This window comes from Saccopteryx bilineata, chromosome 3 (assembly GCF_036850765.1).
Source record: "Saccopteryx bilineata isolate mSacBil1 chromosome 3, mSacBil1_pri_phased_curated, whole genome shotgun sequence".
In the NCBI taxonomy this organism is placed as follows: Eukaryota; Metazoa; Chordata; class Mammalia; order Chiroptera; family Emballonuridae; genus Saccopteryx; species Saccopteryx bilineata.
In genome coordinates this window covers 278525484-278538004 of record NC_089492.1, presented here as the reverse complement: position 1 = coordinate 278538004, position 12521 = coordinate 278525484, and the positions used below count along the sequence as shown (strand labels likewise).

The window sequence follows — 12521 nt, the reverse complement described above, 5'->3', positions numbered from 1 at the left end:
AAAATACTGCCTGACCAAGCAGTGGTGCAGTAGATAGAGCATTGACCTGGGATGCCAATAGTTTTTTCCAAGTTTCATTTTTTTTCCAGCAGGCATATTTATTCTATGGTAAATAAAATCTGCTACTTGGAACTTGGTAGTTAGGTTTCCACAATGGCCTATAATATCCTATTTAGCCTGGTCTGTGGTGGCGCACTAGATCAAGCATCAACCTGAAACCCTAGCTTGCCTGGTCAGGGCACATATGGAAGTTGATGCTTCCTGCTCCTCTCCCACTTTCCCCCCCCTTCTTTAAAATGAATAAAGTCTTTAAAAAAAAGAATTACATTAAAAAAAAAACATTCACAGGCCTCACCCTAGACCTACTAATATAGTAGTAACTTTAGGAGTGAGCTCTACCAGGTGATGCTAATGCAACTGAAGTACCAACCCATGATCCCCACCTTCCAGTGAAAACTGCAGAGAAAAATTCCCTTCAAGATCAAGATCAAGATTCCCTTCCCCCAGATGACAGCTCCAGAGGCAACTAGTAAGAATGACGTCAGTCTCAGGGATGCCCAAGGACCTTACATAGAAGGAAGCCCATCCTGTGCAGTTCTACACTGGAAGAGAGTTTACTTGGGTCCCCAAGAATGACCCCTAACTCATGGAACCCAAGAACCACCTGGTAGAGCTTTTGGAAAACCAGAAATCTTTGAGCAGCTGAACTGCTTGACCCAAGTTCTCCTAAAGTGGGTTGAATGCAAAGGCATTGAAATTGGCTCGGGAACTGGATTGGCCTAAACTCAAAATTGGACCCTTCACTTGAACCTGTCTGAGGAGGGAGAAGAATAGCAACGGGGCTGAGACTGCTAGAAAAAGCTTGTCCTGTAAAATCACCAGCCCCTATAAAAAAATCTTTCTGTAACCCAAACATTTGCCTAAGCATGTTCATGGCTAAACGCTAAATATGTGGGATTCTAAAGAGAAACCAAGAGAAAGGCCATGGTTCCTAAAGTTTTGTCTAATGTTAAAACCCTCAGCGCCCTGGGTGCTAATAGCAGAACACAATGGGGACCAAACACCAGTAGCGACCATCATTTCTCTTTCCACCTCCTCATTCCACCCTGGGCCATATTCTCACTGCCTCTTCCGGCTGGTCCTTCCAATACCAGCATACTGGGCCCCGCCCACACAGAAAGGACATAGAGAGCGCTGGTGACAAGGCCAACCATTTCTCAGTAACCAAAGTCCTTATTACTGCCTCCACACACGCATGTCCCTGCTTTTCCTTTCTGGTCCCATCCTGACCTTTAGTGTAGCTGATTTCTAACATTTTGCCTGGGATTTGAAATTTGCTCTTTCAGTCAGTAGTTACAAAATCGTCATGAGGATGTAAAGTACAGCACAGGGAATATAGTCAATGATAGTGTAATAGCTGTGTATGGTGCCTGGTGGGTACTGGAAATATCTGAGACAATACTTTGTATAGTTTATCTAACCACTATGCTGTACACCTGAAACCAACAAAAAATAATATTGAATGTAAACTGTAATTGAAAAAAAATTTTTTTTAAGTGGTTAAAAATAAAAATGTTTAAAAAAAAAGATTTTACTTATTGATTTTACAAAGGGGGAGGAGCAGGAAGTATCAGCTTATAGTTGCTTCACTTTAGTTGTTCATTGCTTACTTGTCCTATGTGCCTTAACCCAGCAAGCCTAGAGTTTCGAACCAGTGACCTCAGCATTCCAGACTGACACTCTATCCACTGCGCCACCACTGGCCAGGCAATGCAACTAAAGTTTAAACTACTGACTTAAATACAAAGTAACAAGTTTTTACTAACATTCACAGTACCTGCTGGTGCATGCTTTTATGTAGTTTCAGCAAGTTACAAGACAAATTAGAAGTCAGACTACTGGACATACATATTGCTATCTTCAATGGCACAAAGAAACACTGTGATTTATAACTATCTTCATCCTTAAAATGTTTTCTTTCTACTACAAAATCACTTTCTTGACTCAACCAACCTATTCAGTTTTCTTCTTTACCCTGCATTCTCAACACACTTAACGACCATTTTATGCTAAGTTATGATACACCCTCAAGTTTCTCGGAATCCCTGGAGGATAAGTCGTTCACTGCACAATGCAAGATTTCCAGACAGCTAAAAATGCATCTCTAATAATAAACAAAACTTACTTTTCTCTTGTAACTATTTTAGGTGGAAATCCTTAGCACTGTATATCAAATGTAACCTGGAGTTTTTCTTGATCATACAAATTTATCATTAGGAACATTAGGTTTTATGCAAAGGTATAGTTATGATTTAGGAAGTGTGAATATCCTAAACAATCTGTGTACACCTTTCTGCTTCTACATTTGTAGTCATGCAGTTAGCTATACCCTTTAGCTACTAGCAGCACTCCAGCCCAAAGCTGCAATTTTACCCTCTTGTCATTCACTCTTTCTGTTAATCTTAGGTGGGCTTCAAACTCAGTAATCAATATCCTTATACTTTTCTTTTTTCAGTTTACCAGTATTACTCCAACCACACAAACATACATACCTTTCCACCTGAATTGTTCTCAATTTTTCTACTTACTCTTAGAAATACAATCCCTTAACTATTAGATAAATTTCTCAACACCCTGTCTCCCCTTCCTGGGTTTCATACTGCTGCTTCACACTTGAAAGAACAGCAATCTACTCTCCACCTATCTCTATCAGCACTTAGCACACTGCACTTAAACTACTCACCAGTTTCAGCTTCCCTGCTAGGCTGTAAGCATCCTCAGGGAAGGGAGTACTGTATTCCTTATGCTCTACACCAGTGTTTTTCAACCAGTGTGCTGTGAGACATGGTCAGGTGTGCCGTGGGGAAATTAAACATGGGTCCCCAAACTACCGCCAGCGTGCCGCATATGGCCCGCAGAGGCTATTTAACCGGCCCGCCGCCAGCCGCCTCCATCCGAACACTTTCTCCTCACAATCCCTCCAGCTATCAGCGACAGGAAGAATAAAGGCACAGGGAACGCTCACTGACCAATCACCTTCTAGGATTCATCACGACCACTAGCGATGAACCAATAGTAGGCCACCTCTCATCCACACCCAGGAAGTTCCCCGCTCGGGCTGCTGCGCACTTGTCTTTGTGTGGCTGCAGCAAGTAGTTGAAGCTGCTACTCCTCCCCATGGTCCCGATTTCTAATCCTGGTCAGGACTGGAGGAAAATGTTGCCACCACTAGATGAAGCCTCAGCCTCAGCTGGTTATGTCTATCCTGATGGTGTATATAGATATTTGACTTTTTTCTTTTTAAAAGAGGCCCCCGCAGAGGGTGATATACAATGCATCACAATGTTATCTATATTGTATATGGCCTCCTGAAGGTCATCTTCTTAAAGAGCTCAAATCTCTATATACACCATCAAAACAGACAGAACCAAGGCCCCTGCAACCAGCTGACCATGGGATTTGAACCACAACCTCAGGGAGAACTCTAGTATTTATCAGAATCCTTACCTAGAAAGCAAACTTCTCAATCTGACAGTAGGGATGCTCTGAGGACTTATGATGTTACACAAGTACCCAACATTTTCTAAAATTGATTTTGTCCAGTCTCTATATAGAGAGAGTATTTGCCAAATTGATTTGAACCCACAACCTTGATGAAAGCTCCAGTATCTATTAGCGGGACTGTATATATGAGGGGATACATGGGACTGTATATATGAGGTTACATGGGACTGTATATGAGGGGATGTTATGTGGGACTGTATATGCGGGGATGTTATGTGGGACTGTATTTATAAGGGGATGTTACGTGGGACTGTATATATAAGGGATGTTACGTGGGACTGTATATATGAGGGGGTTATCCTTTTTTATTTAACTTTTTTTAAAATAAATGTAATTTATTTAAACTTTAAATAAATTCTAACAGAGTGTCATTTTGTGTCATTTTGGTAGGTGGTGTGCCCCAGGATTTTGTAAATGTAAAAAATGTGCCGCGGCTCAAAAAAGGTTGAAAATCACTGCTCTACACAATGCCTTGCAAGTAGATGTTCAAAATTGTGTGATGAATGAACAAGCTACAGCTTGAGAAAAAAAAAAACCTTAAGAGGAAAGCACATGGACTTTGGTGGGCTGACAGTCACGGCTTTGTCAGTTGAGGAGTCTGCTTTTATTTAGTGTTATGTTACTGTTTGGTTTTAGCTTTCTTCACTTCCACTGAAATGTTAAACATGTTCTTCCCTCTAATTCTCTTAACTACTCACCAATTTTTGTTTACATTTTATCTTTCTGAAGTGTAAGCACACCAAGCTAACTCTTTCTCCTACTCCTTTTTTCTCCCATAGAACCTACCCCAACACATAAATTAACATAAGAATTATGTTCCCATCCTGACCAGGCGGTGGCGCAGTGGATAGAGCGTCAGACTGGGATGTGGAGGACCCAGGTTCGAGACCCCAAAGTTGCCAGCTTGAGCGAGGGCTCATCTGGTTTGAGCAAAAGCTCACCAGCTGAGACCCAAGGTCGCTGGCTGGCTCAAGCAAGGGGTTACTCGGTCCTCTGAAGGCCCGTGGTCAAGGCACATATGAGAAAGCCATCAATGAACAACTAAAGTGTCGCAACAAAGAACTGCTGATTGATGCTTCTCATCTCTATCCATTCCTGTCTGTCCCTATCTGACTTTTTGTCTCTGTAAAAAAAAAAAAAAAAAAAAAAAGAATTATGTCCCCAAACCTGGTCTGTGCCAAATAGTTTTTGGGGGGGGGGGTTTCTTTTAGATTTTATTTATTCATTTTGAGAGAGAGAGAGAGAGAGAGAGAGAAGAGGGAAAGGAGTAGAAAGCATCAACTTCCATATGTGCCTTGACCAGGCAAGTCCAGGGTTTTGAACTGGCAACATCAGCATTCCAGGTCTGACACTCTATCCACTGCGCCACCACAGGCCAGGCCGGGTCAAATATTTTTGTAATTTCTTAGCTTCTCCTGGAAAATGAGTCTTAATAAAATGTTTGATTAATTTTCAGAAATTTAAAGACTTCTTCCAAAAGCTCCCCACCTAATCCAGCTGATCATCAATAAACTGAATCTGTTTTTCACTGTTATTTTACTGTTATACCTCTTTCCTATAAATGTCTTCAGTAAGGAAAAACTCTGAATTGGCCTTTAAAAGTTTGAAATAATAATTTGACACGTGCTAATTTTTCTGAATTTTTTTACAAAGTTACTAAATAAATGCTGATTGAATGAATAAAAAATAAAAACAAACTGCTGACTTTACAAATCTAAAAATTAATAACATAGTCAAGGTTCTTTGGTATTTGTAACAGTTAAAGAAATTTCATACCATTTTATTGAATAATCAGCACTTTATATGGCAATTAAACAAGTACAGAATGATACAATGGACAACGATGCTAACCCTTTACAATCTCTTGCCAACAGGATTCTCTTGAGAGCCAGAATGTTCTTTGAAAAGATAAAAAGGAAATTGTATGAAGTGGAAGTCAAATATTTCCATGTCTATCAAAGCTTACAGTAAAAAATGACCCCCTCTATTCATGTCACCAACTTCACAACAATAGTAAATCCACATCTAGAAATAATAATGTTCTGTTTTATTCTTCCTAAAATAATTACAACTCCATTTATTATACAATTACTTATGATAGTTCAATTTCCTATAATTCATTTTTAAAGTGGTCCCTTTTCAGTTGTTTTGCTTGTAAAATGGCCCTCAAGGGATTATCCTAGTGTTTAAAGAAACACATTTTCAGAGTTCTCTAACATTAAAGGATTTGATTATTGTTTCTACTATTTTCTTATCTGAGAAATTCAAAAGCCATTTATAGCTGACATTTAATATTAAAAAAAATACAGAGTATGATTTGGGTTGTTTTTTTTTTCATTTTAGAGAGATAGGAAGGAGGGGGAGAGGGAAAGAGAGAGAGAGAGAGAGAGAGAGAGAGAGACATCAATCCATTCCGGTATGAGCCCTGACAAGGACTGAACCAGCAACCCTTGCACATTAGAACGATGCTCCAATCAACCAAGCTATCCAGCCAGGGCACAACCTCTATATTTTTAAGGTCAATCCTTCTTTTGAAGGAGTAAAATCCAGTAAATACATACTAAATATTTTAATTAGGTATGTAATTTAACATTTAATGAGCAAATCCACATTAAATATTAATAAGAAATCCTAACTTTCATCAAGATATGCAGAAAAACACACAGAATTTTTAACAAAAATTATATGCTAAATATACACATACACACCACATTACATGCAGGGGTCCTTGGGTTACAACAGTCTACACAATACGACGTTTTTTTGAGTTTACAATGCTCACTCTCATAAAAACTTGAAAAAATTGAGACGTATTAGCATTGTACTTTTATTACACTCATTTTTTGTCATTTTTCTGTTACTACATACAGTATAAAGTACATTTATATCCTTCTCCTTTTTACGTGGCTTAGTGTGTTTCTATGTTCTAGATCAGCGGTTCTCAACCTGTGGGTTGCGACCCCGGCGGGGGTCGAACGACAAAAACACAGGGGTCGCCTAATATGTATTTTCCGATGGCTTTAGGCAACCCCTGTGTTTTGGTCATTCGACCCCTGCCGGGGCCGCGACCCACAGGTTGAGAACCACTGGACTAGATTATGATTTTACAACAGTGATAGGATACATAAGTGACTTAGGATGGGATGTGTTTTGGCTTATACCAAAATTCAGGTTATGTCACTGTCATAGGAACAAACTTTGTTGTAACCCGAGGACCCCCTATACACAAATACCCTAAAAATATAACACATGAGTAATGATACTATGTCTTTTACCTTCTAATTTCCTTAGTTTTCTATGATATACATCTATTAGTTTATTAAAGGAAAGAGCTTACTTTGTTATTTTAATGAAGTTAAACATTCCAAAGATAACCTTGTATGACAAATATTTAAAATACTCAAGTTTTAAAAGCCATGTTATTAAAATGACAAAACAGAAGCATTTTATCCAATATCAAATTAAGCTTGTTCAGGTTTTGTTTCAAATAAGAGTGGTTAGTAGTTTCCTCATTTAGCTACTGATAAGTATCTGAATGATGATTACATGCTAGGTTTTATCAGTTTTAAATGGATTTGTTCATTTAACTTTCATAGTGACCTTTTGAGATGTGTATAATAATTACCTCCATTTTATTAATAAGGAAGGACACTGAGGTGCAAAGAAGCTAAGGAACTTACCTACTCAGTGACACACAGAGCTGCTGTGTTGAATTCATTTGGTCTGATTCTAGAGCCACCGAGAGGCTTTTACCATCCATTCTGCCATCCACGTAAACCATAAATCCCAATCCATCCACTAATATAATAAATGCCAAAGCATTTTAATAATTTAAACCTTATCATATCATGCTTATACCAAAAATCCTTCAATAGCTTCTTCTGTATGTCATATAAAATGCAAATGCTTTATCAGAGCCTTACAAAATTTGTCATGATCTGGACTTGGTCACCCTCTAAAGCTACACTTTCCAATGTAATAACCATAAACAATTATTTAAATTTAAATTAATGAAAATTACATAAAATTTAAAACTCAGCTCCTCAATCACACTAGCCACATTTCAAGTGCTCAGCAGCATGTTTCCACTGGACCGCTCCAGTTCCCTGCCTCCCACCCTATGCTGTCTCCAGGGCACCCAGCTCCCCTTACAAAGAGGGCTCCGCCCACCTGAAAGCCTAGCATCCTCTGCCAACATCTACTGGGAAAGTTTGTGTACAAACCCCCACCCCATGAAGGGCTAATTCGCATCTAAACTGCCATGTTCGCAGGCTTCTCTCACATATCTAATAAGAATTTTTTTGTTATCAATGTCATATCTTCTTCATCTCCTTCAGAGAAAGCACTGACTTCAATTATTATTTTTTACTTTCATATCAATGTTTTTTTCCAAAACTATAGAGTACACAACAGGTATTCAACTAATACTGGCTGGCGAAATGAATGTTAACAAATTTAAGTAACCTTAATTTTGCCTAACATATAAGAAAACTCTAGGTCAGGGTTTCTCAACAGTGGCATTACTGACATCTTGGGTTGGATAATTCTTTGTTGTGAGGCGCTCTGGTGCACTTTAGAATGGTTAGCTGCACCCCTGGCCTCTTGCCACTGAGTGCCACTCACATTCTTCTCCCTACCCCCCACGCTGTGACAACCAGAAACATCTCCAGATATTGCCAAATGTCCCCTAGGGGGCAAAATCATCTCCAATTGAGAACCACTGACCTAGATATTTCCAAATGACTGGAGAATTCTGATTTGAACATTAAACCAATGTCCAACATTAAGAAATATCTAAACACAAACAAATTGTATAACATAGATAAGTGAACAAATTCCCAGGAACATGAAATCTACCAAGATTAAATACCAAAGAAATAGAAAATCTGAATAGATCTATAACTAGTAAGGAGACTGAATCGGTAATAAAAAAAATCTCCCAATAAAGAAAAGCCTTGAACTTGATGGCCTCACTGGTGAATTCTATCAAACATGTAAAATAATAATAATAACTAATACCAGCTCTTTTCAATCTTTTCCAAAAAACCCGAAGGAGTTCTTAAGGCCAGTAGCACCCTAATACTTCAAAGCCAAAGACTCTGTAAGTAAACTACAGACCAACTACATCTATGAAAAATGATGCAAAAATCTTTAACCAAATACTAACAAATAGAACTAAACAGCATGTTAAAAGAATTACACACTACTATCAAATAGGTTTTATTCCTGAAATGCAACGGTGATTCAATATATGAAAACTGATCAATGTAATACATAACAATAGAATTAAGAAAAAAAAAACCAATCGTTTCAAGCAATGTGCATTTACCATTGGGGGGGGGATGGATTGTTAGTCTAGGCTGGATTATAGGACAATTAAGTGGATTTACATCTGACTGGACACCACTGCCTAAGGAATGATAATCACCTCATGCTAAATTTTGTCTCTGTGCAGGGGTCTCCAATGACATGTTGACCTAATCAATACTCATCGGTGACTTGGAAAAAGACATAAAAGTATGATTCTCTAAGTAGATGACAGAGAAATAGAATGACAGAATCAAGACTTTAGAAAGAATAAGCCTGACTAGGTGGTGGGACAGTGCATAGAGCATCAACCTGGGACACTGAGTACCCAGTTTGAAACTCCCAAGGTTGTCGGCTTGAGCGCAGGCTCACCAGCTTGAGTGTGGGGTCACTGGTTTGAGCATGGAATTATAAACATGATCCCATGGTCACTGGCTTGAGCAAGGGGTCACTGGCTCAGCTGAAGCCACTAGTCAGGCACATATGAGAAAGCAATCAATAAACAACAATAGTGCCGCAATAATGAATTGATGCTTTTCATCTCTCTCCCTTCCTGTCCGTTTATCCCTCTCTCCTCCCCCCAAAAAAGACTTGATAAAGAATAAGCTGGCTAAAAAGAATCATGAAATGTTATATCATTTAAGAGTAATTTGTTCAAATTTAAAAATTTATTAATAGAAATTTTTAAGTAAGCAGTTAATAGAACAACTCCTCTAATCCCCTAGGAAATAGAATGATGTTTCTTGTAGGAATGTCATTATTCCAAAAAAAATTTATTAAAAAATTATATTGTTTTTCTTAGTAATTACATTAAAAATGCTGGCTTAACAGTTATAAAATATGGTTTCTCTAAATAAAATATATAGGCCAAAAATATACATGGTAAAATTTCATAGTCTTTTTTTTTCAGAAGCAGGCTGAGAGTTATCAGTGTATATTTCAAATTAGCTCACCCTCTTTCTTTAGTTTTGCCATTTCCTCTCTACCATATAATATATATGTACTGCCCTCCTTACCAGAATTTTAAAAATACTGGCTTTAGTCATTTTTGTTCACATGATCTATCACTCCAATATGAATATGGTTAACGAGGAATAATAACAAAAGTATACTGCTCATCTCTGATAAATGATTCAAGAAGAAACATATATAAACCAGACTACAATAAGTAAATAAAAATCAGGATAAAACATGTAATATGAAGGCATTACAAAAGTTGAATCCTACTTTTGATACTTAATTTGATTATCAGCAGAGAATCTACCTAAAATGGCTGACATAAGAGTATAAAGCCTGTATATCAAACATCAAAAAGTAAAATCTTGGCCCTGGCTGGTTGGCTCAGCGGCCGGGTGTGCAGGAGTCCCGGGTTCGATTCCCAGCCAAGGCACACAGGAGAAGCGCCCATCTGCTTCTCCACCCCTCCCCCTCTCCTTCCTCTCTGTCTCTCTCTTCCCCTCCCGCAGCCAAGGCTCCATTGGAGCAAAGATGGCCCAGGAGCTGGGGATGGCTCTGTGGCCTCTGCCTCAGGCACTAGAATGGCTCTGGATGCAACAGAGCAACGCCCCAGAGGGGCAGAACATCGCCCCCTGATGGGCATGTCGGGTGGATCCCGGTTGGGCACATGTGGGAGTCTGTCTGACTGCCTCCCCATTTCCAGCTTCGGAAAAATGAAAAAAAAAAAAAAAAAAGTAAAATCTTGATTGTATAGTTTTTTTAAGACTAGCCAGGAGTGTTTTCACCTATCAAAGAATTTAACCAACTCAAAGTGACATATGGGCACCATATGCTGAGGCAGGAAAAGTTGAACTGAGAGTTAGATTTTATTTTATGATACAGAAATGATACTAATGGATCTAGACACTAGAGGAATAATGATCAATATATGGACCAATATAATCTTGTGGCTTCAAAAAAGGTGAACTAAGACTATCAAAGAACCTGGTCCACCACTCCCCCACAGTCAGTTAATGTGTACAGAATGCTGTAAAGGTACGGCAGAGACCTAAATTACTAAAAATAGAAATAACTGATAAAAAAAAAACTGACATACCACTATTCAAATTGAAGACTACATATACGGCAGAAGCTTTAACTAGAAAAAGTCAAATTTTATGTAACTCAAAAATTCAAAAACTTAGATTCAAAACATTCCATTTATTTTTATTTTTTTATTTTTTACAGAGACAGAGAGAGAGTCAGAGAGAGGGATAGACAGGGACAGACAGGAACGGAGAGAGATAGAAGCATCAATCATTAGTCTTTCATTGCGCGTTGCAACAGCTTAGTTGTTCATTGATTGCTTTCTCATATGTGCCTTGACCGCGGGCCTTCAGCAGACTGAGGAACCCCTTGCTGGAGCCAGCGACCTTGGGTCCAAGCTGGTGAGCTTTTGCTCAAACCAGATGAGCCCGCGCTCAAGCTGGCGACCTCGGGGTCTCGAACCTGGGTCCTCTGCATCCCAGCCTGACCCTCTATTCACTGCACCACCGCCTGGCCAGGCCAAAACATTTCATTTAAACTGTGTAACAGGCACTGTGCTGTCACAGAATTTTGATGATCTTCTAAAGTACTAAGTTTACCAAGTCACATATCCTTATTTATGAGGAATCTTAATGACATGCCCATACTTGTAACTCAACAATTGCATTTATAGGAAATTATTCTACCGAAATAATCCAAAATACAGAAAATGTTTTAAATTCAATTAAGTTATTTCTTTTCTTTTTACTGATTTTAGAGAGAGGGAGAGAGAGAGGGAAGGGGGGAGGATCAGGAATCAGCAACTCATAGTAGTTGTTTCTCATATGCGCCTTGACCAGACAAGCTCAGGATTTTGAACTAGGAACCTCAGCGTTCCAGGTCCACACTTTATCCACTGTGCTACCACAGGTCAGGCAAGTTATTTCTAATAAGGAAAACTGGAAACAATCTAATGCTTAATTACTCACCAAAATAACATTTACATATATTAATTTTTCTCAAGAAAAACCTATTCCTCACCCATCTCTATAAACAGGACCATATTCTCTCAGTTGTTCAATACAAATTCCATGACATCATCCTTTACTCTTCCTTCTCCCACATCCCACATTCAAGATATCATCATATAATACTTTTAAAATACATGCCAAATCCACTACTCATCTGTCTTACCACTACCAATTTAGAGCAAGCCATCATCTTTTGCCTTTATTTCTACAATTACCTCTCAACTGGCCTCCTTGATTCTACTTTACCACCACAACCACTTGCCCTAAACACAGTCTACTCTTTCTATAGTAGCAACTTCCTCTTAAAAGGATATTCAGATTTAGTGCTCTTAAGTTTCCAACAGCTTTCTATCATATCCTGATTAAAATCCAAAATCTTTACCATGGTCTATAATGTTCCAGATACTTCTTTGAATTTTACCTCCAACCTTTCTGTATTCTAGCCACACTCGCTTCCTTGCAATTCTAAGACCACATATGCATGCTGCTGTCTCTGGGCCTTTACACTGCTGTCCCTTCTACTGGAAATGCTCTGTCCCTAGAAATTTGCAAAGCTTACTCTCTCACTTCTAAAATTTCTCCACTTAAAAAATGCCACTTTTTCAGACAGAACTCCCCTGAGCCTGAGCTGAAGTAGAATGGCAGTCATTTTCCATC

General features: G+C 38.7%; 1 protein-coding gene across 23 annotated transcripts in view; it reads right to left on the bottom strand.

Moving 5' to 3' along the window:
- EIF4G3 (eukaryotic translation initiation factor 4 gamma 3) overlaps positions 1 to 12521 on the bottom strand; it is a 345052-nt gene that overhangs the window by 245085 nt on the left and 87446 nt on the right. The window contains exon 1 of one of the 23 annotated variants that reach the window (XM_066270222.1): positions 2744 to 2972. The exons of the other annotated variants lie outside the window; for them this stretch is intronic. The gene's annotated coding sequence lies outside the window, so the exon portion shown is untranslated. Of the gene's footprint in view, positions 1 to 2743; positions 2973 to 12521 lie in introns of those variants that run through there. 23 annotated transcript variants of the gene reach the window in all.